Here is a 27041-nt window from a genome sequence, read left to right as displayed (position 1 = left end):
TTATTTAAAGAGTAGCCATGAGCATGGGTGAAGAGACGGAGCCGAAACGTCGGCTGCTTTATATTTTCTTACCCGCGAGGGTACCTGAGAAAGGTTCATTCATTCCTGACGAGTGTTTTAGCCAGTTAAGCTACCGAGGCGTCATTCTCGCAGTGCGCACGACTTAGACTGCTTGTCGCATAATAACCTCAGCAGTCCAGACCATCTTGTCCGGTATAGTCCAGAAATTTCCTCTGTGGGGAATTATGTCTCAGTATATTAACTGGCTGAAGCACTCGACTGTAAATCGAGGGATCTGGGATCAAATCCCGCTCAAGGAGAATGATTATTTTCTCTGCGGTATTTTCGCTAATTTGTGCAGTTCGGGTGACTCCGTAAAAGCTATCACCGTGGCTAGTCCCGGCCTACTAAATTTACGCTATCATATTGAATATTTCATGGCATGAAACATTAGATCATTTTCTTTATTTACCTGCAACTCTTATTTGAAAATTATAAATTTTAGTAATTATAATTAAATTCCATTTTCCCACAATAATTTTAAAACGTGAGGCTAGTTTTGGCCCACAGAGTCATCATCTTGTACAAGATATCAAAGTACATGTCTTGTACCAAATGATAGCTCTGTGAACCGAAAAGCGTCGTACGCATCAATATAATTGTGTAAAAATGCAGTTATGTTTTATTAAAATATGTCGAACTTACTCTATATTCCGTCCGAATCGGTTGCATTTATAAATTTTCCCTGACAAATGTGATACAGCGTCCACTAAACTAACCATGCAATTTCGTGGGTGATAGTGTGAGTTTAAGCGGGAAAAAGAATATCCCATACAATGCCTGATGAAACTATATTTTGCATGAACAATTTCGTAGATTTAGTTTATTACAGATTCAAGTAATTTAATTTTAGTGATACTTTGTTTATGAAGTTTACTGAAGAGAAAGGTATTGGCTTCTTTCACCAATTTTCTACAAAATTCTTCATAATATAATTCTGTAAAACTAACTGAATTTTAAATGATTTTAATGTCTTTTGGAGAATAATATTGATGAATTCTTCTCGGATTCTCTGCCAGATTACTTCTATCGTATGATCCGGCGTTTCGAGAGACGACTTGTCTCCCATCTACAAGGTCATGTTACCCTTTGAAAGTCCAATTTCACACTGAACCGATACGACCGTTTACCGAGGACAACAATACGGCTCAGGTGACGTGCTATTGGCTGTAGGTCTTGCATTTATGCAAACATTTAAGGATTTCAAAAGACCAACAGCCAATCGGACGTCACCTGAGCCGTATTGTTGTCCTCGGTAAACGGTCGAATAGGTGCAGTGTGAAATTGGACTTTTAAAGAGTAACGTGACCTTGAAGATGGGAGACCAGTCGTCTCTCGAAACGTCGGCTTATACGACAGAATTAACCTGGCTGAGAACCCGAGAAGAATTCATTGACTGAATTTACTCTCGTTTATCCTAGGGAAACGATTTCATCTATTTTAACTAGATATTTTGAGAATATCTTACGTTTTTAGCTCTCTAATTATAAGTTCAACAAATTCAGGCTTCAATTGGTGTAAGTTAGACATATTTAAATAAATAAAAGATCGCAGCACTTTTCCACAAAATTTTTTACTGCGTACAACCTAAACGCGTACAATTATGTACACTCAGTTCACAGAATTTGTGTAGCTCTGACTTTTGCACCTTAATTCGGTGATGGCGAGGTGGAAATTCCTCCCTCCCTCTTTCACGGCACCTTAATCCTCCGTGATGTGGAATATTTAATGACCGATTTTCCTTCCGAGATAATTTCAGTGCGCGGGCGCCACTTGTACCTATCTTGGGAACCCTCTGGCGGGGAGGCTTGCGAGATTTTCCCCTCGTGTACCTCCCTTAAGTGATCTTGATGCGCTCGTTACTGGAAACAGCTTCCGCCTGGATCCCGGGGATCGTGCTGTAGATGGCCCAACGGTACTGATCGCGATCTTAGTAGAGAGACGCGCGCAGTGGGAAGGAAATGCGGCCCTAAAATAAATGGGTCTTTGGCGAGAAAAAATGTGGAGATTGATATTCCACGAAATATGTCGTTTAAAGTTAAAATTAAGAAATGAGGCAGTGAAAAACGAGAGAATAAAGAGAAGAGACTGCAAGTTTTTCCATTTGTGCAACTCGGTTCATGATATTTCCGGAATATCATTACATGATATTTTTTTACTTCCAATATTGCCTCGTTCTTTGTTATTGAACTTGTTTAATTAGCATTAGAGGGAAAATATTACTCATCATCATCTGATTCCAATCATCTTGCAACTCATTGCAATATCTCTGGGAAGCAATTTTGTAAAGTTATTCTTTTCAAGTTTTGATTTTCGATTATACCCGCGATTTAGATTAAATTCGGTCAATGACCAATGAATGAAAGTTTATGAATGGTTTATTTTTCATATTAATCATAAAATTTGGACACGCACTTTTTTGTAAAAAGTTTTGGCCATAAAAAATTATGCTCCGTGTTTCAGTTTTCAGCTTTATAAAATTCCTAACAATAGAGTGGCAGGACTCGACCCCCGTTCCCCCTAACCCCCAGAAAAAGGCCTGCGGGCTTTTCTGATAACCCTGCCAGTTCTTTAAATTTTTGTCAGTCGTAAGGATGGTTTTTTTAGGTGCTATATAACCTACTTAAATTTAATCCTAGGAATAACACACAGTTCTTAGCTTCCAAATTTTCTGACTGTTACAAGGTGTGGACTAATGGCTGTCCAAGTAGCAGTGGTGCCATCAACAAGCTTCTCCGTGAAGTACAAATTCCTCATCACCATCGATTTTTTAACTCCCAAACACGACCAAAAAGCAGGGGCATAGTGTCAGTCGGTAACACTGTAAAAGATGGAAAATTTAGCGTTTCGACACTTTTTTTCTGGTATTTCAGACGATTTTAGACGGGGTCGATTGCATGACTTTTTGTCGTATCGCGTCTCGTTCACCCCAAAAATTTGTAAGAATCAGTCAGTCAGTGGTCGGAAGTGGGTTTTATAGTATATGGATAAGAAATTTTGGTTGATGTATGGTGTAATGAAAAAGATGAATTTAAGCAGCTCTTATTGAGTGATTACATACTGATATTAAATCATCATGATGATTTAATTTCATGGCATCATGCCCTCCGCCAAAGGCAAACTCGTGTTAAATTTCAGCAATGTTTCAGCAAGGTAGACAAAACTGCAACTCAACTTATGATGCTTGCAGCGTCTCTTGTGCAAACAAGATTACCAAGGTTAAGCTTTTCACGAATTGCCCCTCCTTCTCACAGTCGCGCTCGTGCTGAATAATACCTCCGTAATTTATCTGCCTTGAAGTTAATTATTCTCAACGCGACTTCACGCTGAGGCGGGAAATTTTGCGTTCCAGTTTGAAGAAGAGACGTAACTCCACTCCACGAAGTATGCGTCATGAATAGTTAATACGTAAAGAGAATGTTCATAAGGTCATCCAGTAGTCTCGCTTCTCCATCCTTTAAGTAGTGACTGACGATAATATAACTATCGAGGGGCAGTGATAATACCAAGTGACATCGTAGGTAAGGAGGAACCATAATGCAAGGTGAATATGAGAATAAGTGCATTTATAAGTTATTTCAAAAGGCAATATTTAGAGAATTACGAATTCATATAAGGTGATTACAATATAGCAATAATATAATAATAATTTATTGATTATTAATATAAATACATTTTTTATATTATATAACAACATCATTTGTGAAAAAACGGAAGCTTTAGGTGGCCTCCAAGAAAAAACTGTGCTGATACCACCTTCACAAATATAAACGAGCACCACTTGATTTTCATATTTGTATAATTTCCTTTCGTCTTCTTTTCTTTGGTATGCATCCTCTTTTCTCACCTTATCCGTTTGATCTTCAGTAATCCACTGTTATCACTATGGCTATATACTTTTGAGATAAGTTTTTCCCGTAGGGTAAGGATAAGTTGAGGGCAGGTGACGTCACTACATTGGTCCTAAAAAACCTCGAGCGTCTCAATAATAACGTAGTATTGTGTCACGTGTCTTGCATACCAAATATCGAATGGTACACTACTGCTTTGCACCTGGATGCCAAGGAAAAACTATTCAAGGGAAGCTCAGTAACCTTTCACCGTTGGGTAGAGTAGAAAAATATGTTAATATATTGTATTTTATTTTGACATGTACCTAATTTTTCGTCCTAGGCTCATTGATGTGTACATTTCCCTGGTCACGTGATGCACATAATAATTACACGAGTTTATCGAAGAGAGTGCAACCCACTCGCCCCCTTTTTGTTATTACTCTAAGGTTAATCCAATGGTCCACGTTTCTGATGCGTATAAATCCAAGGAGCCTTCATGTATTTTTTCACATGTTGTTTCCAAGCCTGTAGCTCTTCAACCAATGCTATGAGGGTCGAGAAAGCCGTCTTAGATTGGGCCGCTCGGCACATAATGGAGTCGATGGCTAAGACCCAAAATACCAATTAACCCTCCGGAACTCGCGCTGAGCCTGCTAGGCTCACATTGTTGATATTTTCTCAATAGTTCTTGATCAATTCTCAATAATGCGCTCAGATTTTCTCTACCTTTTACTTACTCTTTTGGTTACGTTTTACATGTGCAGAATATCCCGATCAACCTATCATAAGGTTGGTATATGATACTTTACTTCGTATGCTCGCGGTCTGAGCCCCTCAGGCTCTACGCGCATGCTTGCAGAATAATGTTCATTGCTAATTTTGCCTTCTTTTTATCCTAATACTAACACTGTGTAGTGGTTTAACGACTCAATAAATCAATAACAGCTAATGGTTATTTATTTTACATCACACTCGATATGAAGTAATAATTACATATTTTATCAGACTTAAATGGACTTGATTTTCATGAAATGGACCATTTCAGCATTATTAGTTTGATTTAAACAAATAAGAGAGGAAAAATAATGGACTTTCATAGGCGAGGACCTCAAAAAGAATATAGAGCCTGACAGGCTCAGCGCGAGTACTCGCGTTCCAAAAAGGGGCGCGAGTCCTGCAGGGTTAATGAAAAGAATTCAGTCGATGGAAGGGATATATAAGTTCGGGCGAAAGGAATACATCCTCATTCAGCCATTCTCTTGTATGTATATAGTAAAAAAATAACAGTTGCTACTCACGTTTCATGAGTTGATATCGTTATTAGAGATCTGGTTCGTATACTCGTTTAGGTAGAACCTTTCCTTGAGCATAGAGATGGATAAAAAGATATTAAACAACGACGAAGCACGCCAGGCCACTGCAAAATGCCGAAGAGTAACTTAGAAGTGAAAACCCGCTCAGCATGAGCTTGTGACGTCATCAACTTATCCGCGGAAGGGTTAGGGCCGGTGAGTTTTCTTCGAAAATAGCTATAAAAATGGGTGACGGATTGAATAATGGAAAAATACTCTTCTGTATATTTCCCAAACTCTTCGAAAAGCTATTTAAATACTGTTATTTATTTATAAAAAATTATTTTAAATGAAAAATGTATCTATCCTCAATTACTCAAGCAATCTAAGACTAGCTTATAACTTCCGAGTCTCCAGTGGCTACCATCCTAATTCGCTTAACATCTAGGAAACGCTATCTGTACGCCAGTAGCAGTTTTTGACGATTCGCGCAGCTTTTCTTTGTATTTATTTATTTCACGGATTGTCTCTCTGCACCAGGTTCCATACGCTCGCTGCATATTCAAAGTGTGACCGGACGAGTGTGAAATATCACCTCTGTTTTACTTCATCGTCCGAAAATCTTCCCAAAATACGCTTGACGTATTCTAGCTCCTTCAGGGCTCAAAATATATCTTTTGTTTGTTCTGAACGATAGGTCCGAAGCTAGCCTAACTCTAAAATACTTCACTTCATTCGTCGCTTTTATGCTAACATCATCCGTGGGACATACACTGGGATAGTTGGACGACCTCCCCATGAAATATACTGCCGTACATTTTCTCAGATTAAGTACTATCTACAATGTTATCTTGAATATTCACGATATACGTTGTACATCCTGTTCAAAATTTGAATGAGTCTCAATTTTCGTGATTTTACCAAGCTCCTAGGATATATTTTTTTAACATTTAAAATGCAGACAGAATACAAACTGGGCAACTCAAGTGACCACATCATGGTAGCCACGATGGTCAGATGAAAATGATGGTTCTTTTTCCCCAAATTTATTTAGTTATGTACGACGCATTTTGACCGTTAGGTAAATCTCAAATACCTTGTGTACATGACAGTCAAAATGCGTCATTTAATAATTATTAAATTTGTGGAAAAAGTGCTACTTATCTCTTTTTTTTAGCTGAAGATGTCATTCCACTATACCTCGCCTGCCTCAGTTACTTGCAATAGTCTTAATTTTAAAGGAGCTTTCATCATCATCATTAGTCAACAATCCTAAGATTGGTTTGACGCAGCTCTCCATTTCTCTCTCCTATCCGCTAATCTCTTCATAGCTACATATTTATTCTCTTTTACATCCTTTATAACCTGTCCGATATAACTCATTCGAGGTCGTCCCTTGCCCTTTTTCCCTTCCACTTGTCCTTCAACGATTGTCTTCATCAGACCATCGTGCCTCAAAATGTGGCCAACTAAGTTGTCCCTTCTTCTGCTTAATGTTTTTAGGAGGCTTCTCTTTTCTCCTACTCTCCTTAGCACTTCATGGTTACTCACACGGTCAATCCATTTTATCTTCATCGAACTAAAAAAGACAAAATAGGAGCGGTCGATAGTGAGGGATGTATTGCCTAAAGAATTCGCGAAGTTGCCCCAGGTGTAGACTAACCAGACTCCTAAGGTACTATATTGACTATTCAGGATATATGTAGTCTATCCTGTTCAAAATTTGTCTTAGCCTCAATTTTCGTAATTTGATCAGAGTATTTTCTCGGATATATTTTTTTACATTTAAAATGCAGACAGACTATAAAACGGGCAACTCAATTGACCACATCATGGTCCACGGACCACGTCCACTTGGGAATATCTTGGTTTCGACGGTCACTAAAGTCACTAAAGGACACTATGTGTCTGACGGACGAAACGCGTCGTACAATACTAAATAAATTTGTGGAAAAAGTAGCATGTCTCCAGGGATGCCCACTTACAAAAAATATTGGGGGGACCCAAACCGGGGATCTTGCCCCGTGTTTGGTTGTGAATTTCCCAGACAAAGTCGAACCTCGCCACCTGTTGGCGATACCACACGTATTCGGGTTTTCGTTTCGTTTTTTGTTTTTTTTGTCACTCCGAGAACGTGAGTGAATTGTGCAGTCGTCCAGTGAACTTCGCAAGCGCATGGTTGGAGAGCAACCCAAGGAGACGGAGTCATGTCGCGCCCCCGACGGGAACAGCAGCGGTGAGTGGTATGCGCCGGCACGGCTCGACTTTGATTTTAACAATATACAGTCCACATTTGTAATCACGTTCGAAAGTGATCACCCCGGGAAATTTTATAAGTAGTGAGTTTTAAGTTTTTTAAGCACTTAGTTCACCAGGGAAAATCGACAAGCCTGACACATTTATTCCTCACACCCATAACGAATTTTAGGGGGCTCTCTCAGGCCCCATGGAGTCGACGCCACTGCATATCTCTATTTAATGAAGGGTAAAGTAAGTGCAGAAATCCCAAATCCTCTCCATTCTCTTACACCCATTCCCCACATCTTCGGCCAAACTCCGCCCCCGGGAATTTCACCTCTTGGCCCTCTCCTCAGACTGTTGTGTTTTTGAGATTAAAAATAAAATTGTGTGTGACTGTTTATTCTCTGCCTTCTATGCATTTGAACCAGACGATAACGTGCCACGTCGAAACCTGCAATCGGCGCAAAAAGGTACAAAATCCTGCCGAAGCTGCATAGGGTCGTGTCATATACTGTTTTACTCATTGTTTATTCGAATACAACATTGAATCATTAAATATTTTCAAACGTAAACGTTTAGCTACTATGGTCAAACGAGTGAATAAGAACACGCGAAAAACTATGAGAACAGCGAAACGGTCGTCTTCTTCATCTCGTCACGGGATAAATATTTGATTGGCGAATTTCATTGTATTTTTGTTGTAGAGAAAACGACATCTTCGCATTACATGTAGATTTCTAAAATGAAATTTTACCCATTCAATGATTTTTCATGTGTCCAAAAGTTATGTTTCAATTTCCGAGGTGTAGAAAAGAAAATGAATATCGAGGTTACGCATGCTAAAAAATATTTCTAAACTTTTCATGCAAGTAAATGTTTATATTGTTCTTCTTACTTAAAATAAACTAAAAAGAAGAAAATCGTCGTTTTGGTAGAATGCATTGCCGCGGGGATAATTTTTGGTCGTTCATTAAATATTTATGTGGAATTGCAAAGTTTTCTTTACTTTTCATTATGTCATAGATGTCATAAAATCACGCCTGAAACAACTAATTATGCCATCTCTCTATTTCATAGAATCAATATGTCATTCCACTATATTTCGCCTGCATCAGTTCCAATAAAACAACATACATTTAAAAATAGTATTAAGTTTTAAAGGGATCAATGCAGCACTAAAAAAGACAAAATAGGACCGTTCGAGAATTCTCAAAAGAATTCTCGGAGATACCCAAGATATATAGACTAATCAGACTCCTGAGGTAGTCCGCTTGGGAGTACCTTTTTTCTCCTCACCATGGCGACGTAGTCCGCGAGGAGCCAGGCGATCAAAGGAATGGATTGGACGGTCCCCTTCACGGCGCGCCTCGCTCGTGAATCGTGATTCGCATATGATGCGGAAGTGGTGCGCTCTGAGTGGAGAGGAGTCTGGAGTGTCTTGCGAAAGGAAGGACACGATCGGAGCCTCTCGTTACGGCCAGGTCGCGAGGCAAAGTGGCAAGGGGGCCGATTCATTTTGAAGGAGCACTAGGGTACTGCGTGAATCCACGTGCATTGCATACCTCTAGCAAGAACTGGCTACTCGTGCTAAGGAAGTTCCACCGAGGATTGACGAATGTATCATGTTGGAAAAAGGTCTAAGGTCCTCCTCGTTGTGAAATTAGATATTTTGCAACGTTTGCACGAATGTCGGAGATTATGATAACTGGTCTAAATTTATTTTAAAATAGTGCCTACATAAAAATGTAAAAAAAAACCACTTAGAATACTATTTAAAATGGTAGTGTACAGTGAAAAATTGCGACAGTCGTGAGGAAATAGGTAGAGGAGCTGATTCATAAACTATCTGGTCTTGCTAGGAAAGTTCCACCGAAGATTGACGAACGTGCTTTGTTGGAGAAAGGTCTAAGGTCCGCCTAGTTGTAAAATTAGATATATTGCAAATTTTGCACAGATTTCAGAGTTTAAAATAACTCTTGACTGGTCTAAATTTATTTTCAAAATGTAGCTAAAAACACGTAGAATTCTATTAAAAATGGTAGCGTACACTGAAGGATTGCGTCAGTCGTGACTCGTGAGGAAAAGAGGTGGAGGAGCTGATTCATAAATTACATGGTCTTGCTGGAGATGTTCCACTGAGAATTGACGTACGTGTCATGCGGAATAAAGTCTAATGTCCGCCTTGTTTAAAGTGAGATATTTAGCAAAGTTTGATCGTTTTTCAGAAATTGAAATAACTATTGACTGATTTAATGTTATGGAGATGGAAATTTTCCACAACTTAATTCAACGAAGTACGACAGGTTACGGGTGTCAGGTCATTCTCAAGTACAATATGAAGTAGTTGAAATCAGGAGCTACATTCATATAGTTCGCATGAGAGGGTGGGGTGGGTTGAGGAAGGGGAGGTGAGATATGTCATTGGGTGGTGCAATTGGGGAATGGGATGACAGGGATTGAGGAATGGTCCATGACTGTTTGTTCGTTCATCAAAGAAATGCCCACTTCTTGCACAATTTCCAATTTCTCAAGCGTATCCTGTCTTCGGGCTTTCCTCTCCACGAGGAAAATTAAAAAAAATAATAATTTTTTGGAAAACTGCCATCTCCCTTTTTCATGAAATCAGGACGTCATTCCACAATAACTCACCGGCCTCTGTTACTTTTAACTCTTGATTGGTCTAAATTTAATTTAAAATGGTGCCTAACTTAAAACGTCAGAATGATCGGAACTTATTGCCGTACCTTACCGATTTTATCGTATATCAAATGAGCATTACTTTTGAATTTTATTTTCGGTGATTTAAAATTCATTTTAAACACAGGGGTGTATTAATAATAATAATGATTACTGAATAATCTAATCCGTGATTGATGAATTAAAACTCCTCGTGAATAGTTAAAAGTATGAATTACGTATTATGCGTTCAATAGACCACCACAAATTTTATTCTTCCATTTAGCTAATTCCAATTAGGTAAATGTGAAAATACCAGCATAGGCGTAAAGTAAATGTAAATGTGAAAAATATACGAAGTAGCTGACTATTATTTCAAATGGTACAGGCTATTAAAAACGCAGTAAAAATAAAAAAAATGGCAAAGAACGCGTTGCATGTTACTCAAAATGGATGTTTTTTTTAGTGTGTAGTGTTAAAATGCTCCAGTTGTAAGAAAAAGAGGTAGAGGGGCTGATTCATTGCGAAGATGGTACTTGGGAAACAAGATGAAGTTGCATGGCTGCGCGTGCAATCCTTTGGCAAGAACTGGCTAGTATTGCTTTGGAGTCTCCGCATAGGAACGACGCACGTGTCATTTTCGTGGAAATAAAAAAATCCATCCCATTGCATAGCACCGATTTTCACTGAAAATATTGATATTACAATTGTAATTGAGGTCTACATCCCAATAATTTATGAAGATGACTGAATGGGTATAAATGATGCAATTAGAAACAAAAACAAACATTTCCGATGGAAAATTAATGTAAAGTACCCATAGGATTTGAAAAATGATAAGAATAAATTGTATGAAAACTTCATATTGATGCCTGTTAGGCTTCAAGACAAAATACGTCGCTAAATAAATGCTACAATTGTAATATGAAGACCTAATCGGAAACTTGGACGTCATATCATGTACTATATACCTACATAAATATATTAAACTTTCGCTGACTGGTATGACGTCAGGATACAATATAGAACTATTTTTTGGCAAATTTCGTAATACCGAGGATTGCGTTTCTCCTCTCTGGTAATACTATATACACTGGTTTAACTGGTTAGTTAAAATGAAGGAAGGTTATAGGTCTATTTGAACATTTTAAGTTAAAACATACTCTTGTTACTATATTTACCTCATTTTTCAGCAGAAATCCATGTTTCATCTATCAGAGGATGTCTCATTTGAAAGCCGCTAAAGCGAAGGTTACGCATCTGTTAGATGCATAATATTAGACCCTCACCCGCTCTAGATGTAAAGTATTCAAGTTTTTGTTCTTTGCTTACATGACCTAATTGCGTTGAATATTTTGGAATTATTGGGAAATGGGGGATCGGGTTGGTGTGGTAGCTAGAGTGTTGGCCTTCCACCCGGCGGGATCGGATTCCAATCCCGGTAGTGACAAGGAATTTTCCTGTTCGTGTCGCTGATGGAGGACATATTGACGAATTGTAATCTCAAATTTAGAGGATCGTAAATATGTATGCAAAGTTTCATATTCGTATGCCTTAAAATTAAATAAACACATGCATTCGAAATACGTATATTCTTTCTGAAACACCCTGTATTATGGCTCCAGCGTCAATCCTGCAGGGGAAGTAGTGGACGCGCGGGGATCGGGTTGATTTTGTGGTTATATAGTGTTGGCCTCCCACGCGGCGGGATCGGGTTCAAATCTCGGCAGTGGCAGAGATTTTTCAGAACCTGCCCGATCCCTGCTTGAATGTTGTGTGGAGTCCTTGACGCCTTTCTTAAAGAGCAGGTTAATGCCGACGCCGGATTTCTCTCCACCCTTCCTTACCTACCCCTCCCTCATGGCGCAAATGATCTCAGCTGTCGGTCGCCGCCTCAAAATACCATACCATTGTTGGGAATTTAATTATGTTCAAAATTATGGGAAGTATTTTTATTTCTTCGTGACTGAAATTGAAAAAGTGTATTACCCTCCTGTTCATCATGTTGGCTTGTGATTTTAGTCACTGAACTAATCGTTATGCGAAGATACGTTTGTTTTTTTTAGCGATAAAGAAACACCCACGTGCTTGCCAGATTCCTTTACAGACTATCCGGGAAGTGCGCTGAGATGCGAAAATTTCAAGAGGAAACAAACGTTCGCCCTGACCTGAACTCGAACTATTGGGTTATCCTAGTTCGAAATCGGGTCAAAGTAAGGTCCTTTTTTTCCTCAAGAGGAGGCTTACACTTTGGCGTTTAAATTTATGGCAGCAATGCGTTCATCGTGGTTTCTAAGCGACTCTAGCAGTGTTTTCTGAAATACGTACTGTCTACTTACTGGCATGTAATGAATACATTTCTGTTACCACATATTATCTATCCATTACTTAGATAAAAACCAAAATTATTTCAACTTATTTATACTTGTGTCATAAGCGATGAAGTGAAGGTTAAAAATACGTAATACAGCCCTATGGTTACTGGCGTCACTCAAAATGTGATGTGACCACGTTAGGTCCACGTTACCATGATCTTGTCAATAGGGACGCCTTTTCGTATTGAAAACATCACAGTATATTTTGAGAGATTTTTTTAATCAATTTAGCTAGTTTAAAGTTTTTTTGTGAAATGTTTACTAATTGTTAATTAGTTTTTTTGACGGGTTCCATTACCAATAAGAATGATAAATTTCTGTTTATACCAAGTAATGAAAACATTTACGCGTAGATTGGAAATTCTAAGTTATCCGAGTTATCACAGTGGTTTAGAACTGAAATTGAATTACAATTGGGTAGATAATGGAAAGAGCGTGAAAATTAGAATATTGAATTTTTAATCAAACTTTTAAGGCAATTTAAGTCATGTGGCTATCAGAATAAACGGAAAACGGATGACCCAATTTTCATTCTCAGCCGATTGGAAAATTACATTACGTGTCTGGTGAAGTTTTTTGATAATAGTAAAAAATTCTTCTGAGATTCATAATGTTTTTAAAAATCTCTTTAGAGTAGCATTCAGCCTGAATCGCAGGGATAAACTACCGAGGACTAGATAAAGGATCGATTAATGCAACGTAGAAACATTCTATGTATTCCTGTACCTAAGGCTTGTATGCAACTTAATAGAAAATAATAAATGGTTATTTCTGAAAATGTCAACGGGAAAAGTTAGTAATTAAATTTCCTCCTTCCAATCTTTGATTTTCTACTAAAATTTATGGACGTAAATTATTCCCGGTTGCCATAAAATATGATTACACATATATTTACTCGGGTGACAAAAAATTGAACAGCTTTGGTACTTGGGAATAACTAGTCTACTATCAACCTGAAATAATTAATCTATTTAATCAAAAAATTGCAAAATGTTTTTTACGACATGCATACTCATTTTGTGTAGCCTTATTGCTAGAAAATGAGTGGAAAAAAGCTTGATGCGTTGCAAAAATAGATTTTAGGCATTATTAATTCTTTAATGAAATAGCTAATGCATAATAATTATTGCTAGAGTTATAATTTTTGGAAACTGAAAACATAGAATTTAATTTTTATAACCTTAAAATGTTTTGTCTGTAAATACTGCCGAGAAATCAACAGGCAAAGAAATGCAGTAGGTGGAAATTTAAATGCTGAATTGAATAATAAATGATCTTTGCGTTCAGCTCTGCTGTTTACTTTTCGTCATATGTGACTGTCAGCCCTAACGATTATTGGTAAGCGAGAAAGACTGGTAGCACATAGAGAGGGACAGGTACAGCCTAAAATTTATATTATTACTATAGTTTGAATCTCCTTTGCCATCAAAGTCACACACTCTGTAACCCTGTTCGTAAATTGAAATTAGCATTAATTTCATAGGGCATCTTATTATATATTTTAACGCCCAAAATGTTGAAATTTTGTTGATCTACCTGGCGATTTCTGTTTTAAATACAACGAACCTACTCAAAGGATCATGTTTAGAACGTGAATCTCAGATGTATCAGTATTTTCTCTAAGCATAAGTACAGGACAAAGAAATTTGCCATCCCATACGGAAAAGTAAGGAGCTATCGAAATCATTGCTTGACGATTGAAAGAGTTTATGAAGGATTACGATAAAAAAATTGAAATACGTTTTTTTAATGATACTTGTCAAGTATTGGAATAAATTGATGCATAATAATATGATTGATACATGACCGTTGGTAATATATGTTGATTAGAGATAGAATATAAATGTAATTTTGACAAAAAACGTAAGTTAATTTTGTTACATGATAAGAATCTTGAAAAAAATGCGGAAGGATGTGTTTAATTATCGAAGTAAGTTATTGCTAATGAGGGGCTCAAGGATTAACAGGAATTTTAGGGTCAATATTTAGATAAAAATTACCGAAAGTTTGGTAAAGGAAACACACTGATGTGTCTGGATAGCCAGGCTTCTGTGCCACGCTATTTTTTTTCTTGATTCTAAAGCGGCGGTCTATTCGCTGGGAAGCAAATGGCAAAATACATGGGCGAAGAAAACCTTAGGGCCAGAACACAGATAAAAATTAGTGAAAACAAGGAAAAGGAAGCACGTTCTTAGATCTCGATCGCCGGTTACTTCACGCTCGGCGCAAAAGCCAGGCGCCGCGGCGGGAGGCTGACGTTACACGTTCACAGAGATAAGTTTTTTCTTTCTTAAATGAAACATCACCCTCTACCAAGGTTTTGTAACTCGTAGGAGAAGTTTGTAGCTACAACATATAAAAAAAGCAAGAAGATATAAAGGGTTAATATATAAAAATATAAAAAAAAGTCACGCCACGGTACGTACGATATAGATGAAAATTAGGTACCAACATTACATTATTAGTAATGAAAGACTTTTCGTTACTTCCACGATTTATTTAAAAAATAACAACCGGTTTCGGCTGTTACACCATTTTCAAGTACATTAATTTACTGATAATTATGTTCTTGATAATGGCGAAAACCGGTTTCAATATTTAAGTGATTTTTAAATAAATTGTGGAAGCAACGAAGTGTCTTCATTTCTGATATGGAGCCCATCCACCACGTACAAGCTTCAAGTTTCGATCTAATTACGAAAACCTTGGCCTATAGCGGTGTTATAAATGCCAAAATTTAATATTTGACCATTTGTTTTTTTTAGAGGCCCAATCGCGACACAATCTACTTCTTACGGTCTGCACTTCAGCGTGCCATCAAGATATTTCGCGACAATCGGAGATTTCAACGGTCGTGTCTCCCTCATTGCTTCGCCTGCAATTTATACCACCGTCAGGCAGCGCTATCAACGGTGCAAGTCCATTAAGCCGGGCGTGCACCCGTTGTGGTAAATGGACCATTAATCATGCTGCTTGGGGGATTTGGCGGTCGCGAAAGACCGAGGGGGCCGATCGATTCGTCCCATCGTGCCCGTAACCCGGTTTTCTTCGACAGATGCGGCAGAACTGAACAGGCAGGCACTTAAAAAAAGAGAGGGAAATTTCGAGAATAAAATTCAGCAGAAATATGCTTGAAAATAAGCAGTAAAAGTATGAGAAGGCTCGATTCGATAAAAAATCGACCAAATCTCAATAAAGTCTCCACTTGCGCAATTGGTAGTTATATTTTTCACCTAATTAAGTCTGTAAAATATTGATTATTCATGCAATATTTGCGGATGACCTTGGAATGCTCTTAGTAAGATTAATCACCTCTACCTTTTCCTACCAGTTTTTAACTTGGAAATCAGTGGACATTTAAGTGACTTTTCCGCTGAAAATGCGCCCAAAAAGGAACACCATTTTGCAGAATTTTCATTATCTTATTTCAGACTACACTTTCTGTGACAATGGTTTTGAATGAAACATTCAACGTTAATATTTATAATAAAATTTGGTTTTCAGTTCAAATTTTCATCCCCATTAGCATGTAAAGAACCGATTCATTAAAATTATATTACTGGGCGTACATGTATTTTTAGGTAAAAAAAACTAAATCAATTTTACGTTCTAATTTCATGTTAATTTAGCTCCTTATGACAATGGTGAATCTGGAATAATGACAATTGCATTATATAAATTTTTGTGGCCTGCAACCGAGAAACTGGGAACAGCAACTTATAGCGTAGAGAGGGATATAGGGACCAAATATAGCTCGATTCTTGAATATACCCGAATGATGTCCAAGCAAAAATTTTGTTTGTCTTCTTATACTATAAGATCGTTTGTGAACAGAATAATATATTTAGGACCTTTCCTTATTTATTCTCTCAAGTGCACACGATTACCAACCCAGAGAACGTTCTCAAAATAGCCATTCCTTTCTCATGCGTTCTAGTTCAGCTTCCTTGATGTTTCCTTCTGACGATTTTTCCTCCTCCATTCAATGGCAAGCCAGCAGTTTGTTATAACGTGAGTATTCCCGTGGCTCGGTTGTGCGAAAAATATCTCATGCTCACAAATCCTCGCGGACGGTCTCCTTCCCAGGAAAACGCAAATAACTCGGGCCTTCGAAAAGGGAATATGTGCTATTCCATAAAGAAAATGCTGAAAAAGTCTTCAGTTAGGCACGAGTGCAGAATATTTTGGGAGGAATTTTCTGCGCATTTGAAATCCATTGAATAGGAAGGCTCTTTCTATGCCTTTTTGAGTATTTTTCCAGGTGCCTGTGAACATGAAAGGTGGGCGTTATAGAAACGTGAAAAGTAGGTGAAAAATGAGTCCGATTATCAATTTTTTCTAGAATGGCTAAGAATTGGATGCCAGTTGACATTATGATCAGCTTCGCTGTGGTAACCTTCCTGTAATATTCGATTGGAGCAAGAAATTAGTAATTTGTATGTATACATCATCGACGAGGGACATTAATTGTTGCACACTCTTTACCCCATCGACCATTGGATAAACAGCAGAACTGCGAATTTTTTCCTCTACAGACAGGAGTGCTAATTTTGATCTCTCCTAAATTTTTCCATTTGTATTAATTATAATTATAATCTATTCTAGTAAAAGCGAGAGAGAAAACCGTTATGAAAGTATGCTCAAATTCTAACTATGGAAAGGATATCAAGAGGAGTCAAACGACCTAATCTGCGGGAAATGATTCATAGATATACGTGCAGTACGGTAACGGTAAACTGATTCAGTGCAGCCTAAAGAGTCGTTGTTGAGGAAGCCTTTTTCGTAAGAGTTTAAATAAGCAACCCGTATTGTTGTTGAAAACTGTGAAAAATACTGAAAATTGAAAGAGTCACTTTGACTCCCTACTGCAGGTCATGTGTTAAGTACATGCTTGCATATTTTAAAGGGATGTCCGTAAAACGCAAATGAAACAAATTACAGAAAAGTTTCTCGGGTTTTCCACCGGTTGATGTCGTCCATGTCTCCCGACGTTTCGATCCGCGACTTGCTGATCATCCTCAGGGGATCTTCGGATGATCAGCAAGTCGCGGATCGAAACGTCGGGAGACATGGACGACATCAACCGGTGGAAAACCCGAGAAACTTTTCTGCAACTGATACGCCGGGAAAACCTAAGATCATACGAAACAAATTACTATTGTAAACTTTATGAATACGCCCCGGTGCGCAGAGTCATTCATAGACAATGCGGACAACCATCAAATGACCGAGAATTTGAAGTTAATATTCCTAGAAAAGTGAAAAGCCATCTTGTGAGTGAAAATTGGCTCACATATTATTTTCTTAAAGGGAAAAGTTTCACTGATCTCTGTTACTGCCGCTATTTCTGCACTATCTCGCGAAAATCAATTCGCGTTTAAGAGTCGGATAAAGCCTAAGTCAGGTTTTTTCCTAGTATCTCTCTCAAAACTTCCCTCATGGCAAGTATTTCCTGGGATCGGGTTAGTAGGTGGTGGCTAGAGTGTTGGCTTCTCACTCGACGGGCCCGGGTTCAAATCCCGGCAGCGGGAGAGAATTTTCATAGATTGCCCGATCCCTGCTTGAATGTCGTGTGGAGGGCATTTCAAGAGCAACACTCCGTCCGTCGGATGGGACGTTAAGCTGTGGTCCCCTTGTCGCCTTTCGTTAAGAGTAGGGTAATGCCGACGCCGGGTTTCTCTCCACCCTTCCTTCCCTACCCTTCCCTCATGGCGCAAATGACCTCAGCTGTCGGTCGCCTCCTCCAAATACCATATCATATCATACGAGTATTACCTAAGCATGCTGGTCGCCACTCCCACAGACATAAGTATTATGGTCACGTCGGTTTCAAATTTAACAAGGATATGATCACTATGGATTTCTTAGGAGACCGCTTCAAGGCTCATTACTTATCATATCCCCTCGTACCACTGAATTCCATTCAGTTATATCGGATATCATTTGTGATATTCAAACTACCTCCGGTTATATAAACAAGAGCGATATTCGGCAAATATACTACCTCACAAGTTATTTATCTACCTACTTGTAGCTTCTTTTATTCCATAATCAATTCATCAAAATGTGGCATACAAAAAGAATTATACCAATGAATACACTAGATCCCCACTCTACCATGGGATTGACTTAACAATGACTTTGGCATACGACCCGAGTTTGATTTTTCGCGCGCTATTTAAATTTCAAATATGCTATCAATTATATAATTAAACGCCTTATTTGTTAAGGAATCACTTTCTAAAAATTCAAGGTTTTGTGAACTAGTTTAAATTTTCATCCTTATTAGTATTTAAAGAACCGATTGTTTAGAAATTTTATTTGGTTAATATGTATATGTATGTGGAGGGACATACTCCGTCAAGGTATCAAATGGAGCTACATGCCCAATGTCCTTATAAATTTTTTTTGCCTCATGGTTGTACGTAATAAGATCGTTTGCGAATAGAATAGCTAGTAGATTTCGCGCCTTTCACAATTTTTCCTCTCTAGTACATACGATTGCCAACTCACGGGGTTTCCTGGTTTGTACGCATGCGTATATTATTGATAAATCCTTTGATTCGGATAAATAATTACGGATTTGATGTCTTCTTAAGAGGATATGGTAAAGTTGATAATTTTCTGTTCAAAGTGCAGAATAGTAAATGTTCCCGTCAGTGGGCATCCGAAAATGATGCCAAAATAGAGAATATAATTTAATAAATAAATGCAGTCTGCAAAGTCATTTGTTTTGCTGAATCTATTCATTCACAAAAAAATTCTTGTTCACAAAAAAAACACAACACAGACAACGAAAACATATGCACAAAAAATCATTTTTCATATTAAACTGCCTAGCTGGGGTGAGACAAAGGGCGTACTGATACAGCTTACAAGTAGAACGCGTCTGCGGTGTAACCTTATCCACGTTCCAACTCGATCGGCTTCTGCGCATGCGTGCGAAATCCGAGATCATCCGATATCCGAGTTTAATTGGCTGATTGTGACGATAGCGTCTGTTTAGGCTTTTATATCGACTCGAAATTTTATTTACATCATATGTATTGCTCACGAAGAATTAAAGGGCTCAGGATTGTAATAAAATCTACTTATTTACCAATAACTCATTTGTTACATTTCTCCATTTTCGTTTATATTATCAAAATTGATGACTATCAAAGATGACTATTTAAAGGCGACCGCTGAGCACCGGGAGCAATGCCTTTTTTAAACAGTCTGACGATGCAATCAAGGAGCCATTAAAGGATGTCCTAGAAAATAGCGGTTTTAGGCGTTACATCTATTGCCGTTTCGCTCGCATTTTATTCGGCGGCACCACTAGGCAGCGGTATCTCATTGAGTGCGACTTTCGCCATTTACAGAAGTGGCAGTGGTCTTTTTTTTGACAATCGTCTCGCATGCTTTAAATGTGTGATTTACATGATTTATTGGCTCAAAAACGTATTACAGCCGTGTATCACCTCATGAAAAGTGGAATGCGCTGCGAGTGGCGATTTTAAAAGCCTGATTTTAATGCGTACGGAGCGACAACAATAGGGTGGTTTCCTATTATTTTTTTATTGCCTAAATCGAAAGATTGTTACTCCTGGAGTACGTATTTCACGCTTTTAGATTTTTAAATGACGATATCTATTTTTCGCGATCAAATGAAAAGTGAAAATTTTCAAGCGCGCGAAAACGCGACGGGTAAGGAAATCTCTCCGTGTGACGTATTTCTGGTTCCCCCTCCCGCCTGGTAGGTGACCTTGATCGAGGCTCTGAGCGCTGATAGGACGCAGGATGCTAACAGGTAGCTGAGTACCTTCCTGTCTGGTAGCGCATGGCTTAAAAAAGGTTTATTAATACCTTATCAAGCGAAGAAAACTTTCCGACCTTAGCCAGTTTTAATAGGTGATTATTAAGACATGTTTCCCTGAGCTCTGTGCCTCATGCATGCATTGGTAGCCTCTGACGATGCATAACTCCTATCCTCTCGTGTAGAAACTAGGTCCCTGTGACGTCACGTGGAGTGGAATCGCATGGGCGCCAATCTGGCCTTTTTCAAATGAGGTTAAAATTTGACCCTTGCCATTCGTCTAAACCGGTATTTCAAAAACCAAATAATTTGTGTATTATGAATAGGTACACTAATGGTGGGTAACGAATCGCCATCAATGCCTTTTGTTTTCTTTGATGAAGGAAACTACCCTATTCTACAGTTGGAATTGAGAATCCTCTAATGTGATATTCCTGCAAAGAGCACTGGACCCTCGTCGCTGCTGCCACCTGGCGGGTGAATGAGCGGATGGGATAACAGGAGGAACCCCAAAAGAAACCGCCCAGTCTCGGTGAAAAAAAGCTAAAAAAAGAGGAGAAATGCTGCCTGGAGGGTTGTATGGGCGCGCCACTTCCTAAACACGCCGGCGCTCGGGGAAAAAAGACAGGGGAGAGTGGTTGGGAAAAAAATAAACATCTCCAAGGACAACCGGCTGGTGGGGGGGGTAGGAGTGGTAGGAGGTGATTACGTAGGTAGGGGATGTTACGGTGGGAGGGGAAGCAAACGTAAACAAAAAGACTCGCTGTGGGTTGAAACGGGCCGCAGAGGGATCGGATGTTTAAATGGACGCGGCTTGCATCTGCATGCTACAATGCAAGCCTTCTAAATGGGTTATTGGCGGGGGCTGTTAGGGCACCAACCGTTGATAAAAGTAGAGAAGAAAAGGTGTTGTGCTCATGAGTTATTTGATTATTATATACTGATATCCTGATTGTGAATCCCACTTTATTTATTTTTTTAAAGAGTTACGTTATCACTGAACCTTCGTCATTTTGACTACGCTATTTTTTACTATCTACTGAAATTATTTTTGTGCTTTAAACGAATTATCTCAAAGTTTATGTTATTACTAATGCATATTTGAATGTTTTAGCAATGATATGTCTTTCATTGAAAATATTGTTTCAATAATTCTTTTTACTATGACTTATAACAAAAATTTTGATATGAGATGCTGGGTTAAAATATTTAAAATTCTATAAAATACGTATTTTTTATAACAAAATGCATTGCCCGAAACTTTGAAATTTTAATTTGGCGCGTCGTAAAAATTACGAAGGTATAATGATCCAGTGCTAATAATTGTTTGTATTTTTTTCTCAAAAGTAACATAAGCACTCTTTCCCGTGTGGAATCATGGCACTTCGAAAGGAAGACGAAAGAAAACTAGAGGCATCTGGGATGTGGGCCTGGAAAAGATTGGAGCAGGTGAAGTGGACGGAGAGGAGGAGGAACGACGAAGTGCTGGACATTGTGGGCGAGGAGAGGCAGCTTCTATATGAGGTACGGAGGGGACAGAAGGTATGGATGGAGCGAGTACTAAGCGGGGAGGAGATGTTGAAAACAGTGTTAGAGGGTAGAATTTTGTTAAGTAAGCGAGGGATAGGAAGGAAGAGAATGGGATTTATCGATGGAATGAAAGGGAGTAAACCTTATGGTGTACTCAAGGGGGAGGTAAATAAGGGGAGGGGAGGATGCCAGAATGCTTCTTAAGTATCGCATAGAAACCTACCTTAATCGGTAGAATACTTTAATAAAAATAATAGCACAAGTCCTCCATTTTTCATTTTTTCAAAAAAATAATGTATTTTTCGGCCTGGATTGTGAAAAAATAATAGCAATGTTAATCGATAAAAGATTGACTACATGCAGAATGAATAAAACAAATCAGATACTACATGGCGGAGGTTTAAATCAACTTCCTATGTACTATATTAAATTTTTTAAACCGTAAAATGTGGCAAAAAAGCTCATTACTGAAGGAATTGAAATGAAATAGCTTGCACTCGAAGTGTTAAGTTCTTAATAATCAAGCAAAAGAGTAAGCCTATATGCTTATCCGTTTGGGAAATCATCTCTCTAATTATCTTTTTTGCCAGATCTAGAGCATATCGCATATCGAGGTTTTCAGATGGTATTGTCCGCGTCGCCTTAAAGGCATGTGTACTTAATTGCTCAACTAATCTAAGCATACCACGTAGTCTCCCAGTCTCTGGTGGCTCCCAGCCTAATTCAAGTAAAAGCTGTGTAATGCTCTTTGTTCGCTTGCATCAATGTTAGACGGATCCCACAGCTTTACATCGTTTTACATTACGCTGATGGATGAAATATTTCTGCGCCTAATACCATATGCTCGCAGTGAATTCCAATTGCAGCCTCACGAGTGCGAAGTAGCATCCGGTTTCCAATTTTTCATCAGAAAACCTTATAAAAATGCTTTTAATTAGAGATACAAAATAGTTGACCTGATTCGAAAAAAGCTGTCCAAAATTTATATCGCTGAAATCACTGCGTATAAAATAAATATGAGAATTACTTTGCATATTATATACTCCCCTATTTTTCCATAATTAATAATTTTTAGACAGAATTTATAGAATTTGTAGTGCATTTGTTTTCATTTTGGTATTTATATTATCAATATATTCAATAATAATGAAGGATTTTAACTTTATTTTCGATATTGTTATAACCAATATGTAGTTCATCCGATAAATGGAATTAATTAGAAATTTTCTATTTACCCAGTGATTGCTATTGTATGCTTGTACGGTATTCGATCAATAGATTTTGGATGAACGATTGATTAAATATCCTATTTAACGAATAAAAATGAAAGGCTGATAACCGACCAATGCATTGGCAGCAAAAACAATGCCAATCGCTGACACTGATCGTCCTGAACAGTAAGCCGGAATCCAATCAGTTTTGGAAAGTAATTTCTTGTTCTTGCGTTCTCATTGATGAAATCTGTTTTTCTCGCTGATATGGTGACTATTAGAAGATAACTAAGCATTGAATATGCGAGGGAAAGGTATGCGCTTTTTATTTCAACATGCTGAATTATCTTCTCTAAAATCCCCCGATCTCAATGATAAGTAAGTTGTGCAGTAAATTTCGCTTGGTAAGCGAATATTTAAGTGATCCGTTTTAAGCCCAAATGAATTTTTTTTATCATCATCAGAGGAATGACGCTCAACATCATTGAAAAAATATTTCCAGATAATGAAATGATTAAGAGATATTTTGATCCTTTGTCAGTAAGACTAAAACCTCTGATTTTTTAGAACAAAGTAAAGAGCCTAGTGCTAACTACCACGGAATGAGTTGAAATAAGATATGCCGCGGAAAATCATATACGTGCGGCATGCATAAGCATTAATTTTAAGATTCTTCTGAGTGAAAAAAATTTAAATCCTCGCACAATAGGGTGGTTTCCTATTATTTTTTTATTGCTTTAGTCGAAAGATTATTACTCCTGGAGTACGTATTTCACGCTTTTAGATTTTTAAATGACAACATCTATTTTCGCGATTAAATGAAAAGTGAAAATTTTCAAGCGCGCGAAAACGCGACGCTTAAGTATGAATGCCGGGAAATATCTCCGTACGTCGTATTTCTGGTTCCCCTCCCGCCCGGTGAGGTGACCTTGAGGCGAGGCTTAGCGCTGATACGTCGCAGGATGCTAGCGGATAGCTGAGTACCTTGCTGGATGGTAGCGCTTGGCTTAAAAAAGGTTTATTAATACCTTATCAAACGAAGAAAACTTTCCGAACTTAGCCAGTTTTAATAGGTGATTATTAAGACATGTTTCCCTGAGCTCTGTGCCTCACGCATGCATTGGTAACCTCAGACGATGTATAACTCCTATCCTCTCGTGTAGAAACTAGGTCCCTGTGACGTCATGCGGAGTGGAATCGCATGGGCGCCAATCTGGCCTTTTTCAAATGAGGATAAAATTTGACCCTTGCCATTCGTCTAAACCGGTATTTCAAAAACCAAATAATTTGTGTATTATGAATACACTAATGGTGGGTAACGAATCGCAATCAATGCCTTTCGTTTTCTTTGATGAAGGAAACTACCCTATTCAAAAGAGCAGCTTGGACGTCGGCGGAAATATAGCCCAAATCATACGAGATATTAAAATAAATTGTGCTGCTCTTTTGGCATCTTCAGATACCTGACGGCGGATGTTTTACGAGAAAGCTTTCAAACGTCTCTTTTCATTTAAAATCATACCTGCGCCGTGTAATAAACTCAAAAAATATATCCTTCAGGCCGAGGTAGTTAAATACGGATATTTAGAAATTTCATTTCATTTTATGTAAGGCATTAAAATTAATGAGACCTCAAGTTAGATTTTTTATCCGAGTAATGAGAATTTGTGGATGCAATTAGTGAGTACCTATTTTTAACCTTAAATATTATATTCCATTAAAATATCATCATTCTTTAATATAAACTGAGTGCTATTAGAACTAGCAAGTATGCGAATATTTTATGATTATTAGTCATTTTTGATCCATTTGAGTTTGATACTTTAGCTTCTTCACTTATCTTGTTCCCGGAATAATATGAAGCTATGTAGGACTAAAATGATCACGCTTTAATGGCATTGAGTCAAAGACCAGAGAATATTTCTGTTCAGGTTTCTCGGGTTAACAGATTTGAGTAAAACTTAATTGATTAAGTAATTGGGCTTTATTGCCAACAAAGAAAATACATTCCCTTGCTACACACCATGGCCCCCTGGGCCCATGGTAACACACCAGGCTCACATACCAACACATACAGAGTGACTGCGAGAGACTGACCAGACTGGCTCTCCCGCCAACTAACGTGCGTAACCAACGTGCGCTCACCAACGTGCGCACACCAACGTGCGTACACCAACGTGCGCACACCAACGTGCGTACACCAACGTGCGCATGCGCATCAACAGTTTTTCGCAATATAGATGTACCACACATATATCCAACACACCTCCTTACATCTATATTGCACTTACACTAATTCAAACCCAACACATTTCGAAAACTTTCAAACTTTTGACGACACAAGGATTTAGTAAATACATCAGCAACATTATCCTCTGAATTTACCTTGACAATATCAATCATACCATCCCTAACACATTCATGCACATAATGGTAGTGTACCTCAATATGCTTTGAATTTTTAGTAAAATTACCATGCTTTGCAATATCAATTGCACCTGAATTATCTTCATAAACCTTCATTGGCTTTATTAATTGTACATCAAATGTACTCAATAACTCTTTTATAAATTTTAATTCACTCACTGCTTCTGACAAAGCTACATACTCTGCAAAAGTTGAAGCTTTCGTCACAGACTTTTGCTTTTTCGATTTCCAATATACAACATTCCCAAATAATATTATAACATAACCTGTTGTGGATTTCCTATCCAAATAATCACCTGCCCAATCAGCATCAACATAACAATCAATAATATTTACACAATCATTCATTTTGTAACATAATTTCAAATCCTTTGTTAAAATTAAATATTTCAAAATTCTTAAAGCATACTTAAAATGCATTTCATTATAACAATTTTGATATCTACTTAAGTAATTAACGCTGAAACTTATGTCAGGTCTTGTAGCTGAACTTATGTATAATAAGGCACCAATTAAATTTCTGAATTTAATGTTTTTGTCACAGATATCCGCCTTCTCAATTTTTAAGTTTACTTCCATTGGTGTATTGTACAATTCACTATTTTCTAAATTATATTTCTTAACCAATGATTCAATATACTTGGTTTGATTTAATTTCAATTCATGCTTGTGGGACTCATATTCAATGGTAATCCCAAGATACTCTTTAACTTTCCCAAGATCTTTCATCTTAAATTTTTCAGATAGTAAGACTTTAACTTTCTGTATTTCTTTCTTATTTGCACCACAAATTAATAAATCATCAACAAAAATTAATAAATAAATAGAATCTTTTCCATTTCTAAGAGAATATAAGCAGGAATCAATATCACTTCTTTTAAAACCTAAATTTGCCAAAAATTCATCAAGGCATTCATACCAAGCTCTTGGGCTTTCTCTTAAACCATATAAAGCTTTGAACAATTTACATACTCTTTTTGTACCATCTTCATAGCCTTTTGGTTGTTTAACATAAACTTCAGAAGTGACCTTGCCATTTAAAAAAGCAGTTTCCACATCCATTTGGTCGACTTCTAAACCCATCTGACAACAATATGACAAAAGAATTTTTAAAGTCTGCATTTTTGCTACGGGAGAATAAATATCATCAATTTCATCGGTTTGCTGGAAACCTCTCACAACTAATCTGGCCTTATAAGTACCATCAGTTTTTTTTGTATACACCCATTTAACATCTAAGACTTTATTTTTAATATTTTTGACCAATTTCCAAGTGTTATTTTTAATTAAACAATCAATCTCTTTATTCATTGCCTTTTTCCATAATTTACTCTCGTTGGACTCAATCGCCTCCTCAAATGTATTTGGTACATCCGTTCTGCACATATTTACAAATATACCGCTATTGTACACATAATAATCATCAAGTTTCTTAGGAGGATTCCTGTCTCGTTGAGATCTACGAATTTCAGCTTCCCTATTAGTGTCTGACTCTAATGATTCATTTTCAGAACTATCGTTAATTTCATCTTTCAAATTACTGTTTTCATTGTCCTCATGATCAGATTCATTCTCATTTAATCCAATACATACAACAT

Source organism: Ischnura elegans, chromosome 8 (genome assembly GCF_921293095.1).
Source record: "Ischnura elegans chromosome 8, ioIscEleg1.1, whole genome shotgun sequence".
Lineage (NCBI taxonomy): Eukaryota > Metazoa > Arthropoda > Insecta > Odonata > Coenagrionidae > Ischnura > Ischnura elegans.
Note: the sequence above shows the minus strand (reverse complement) of the source record.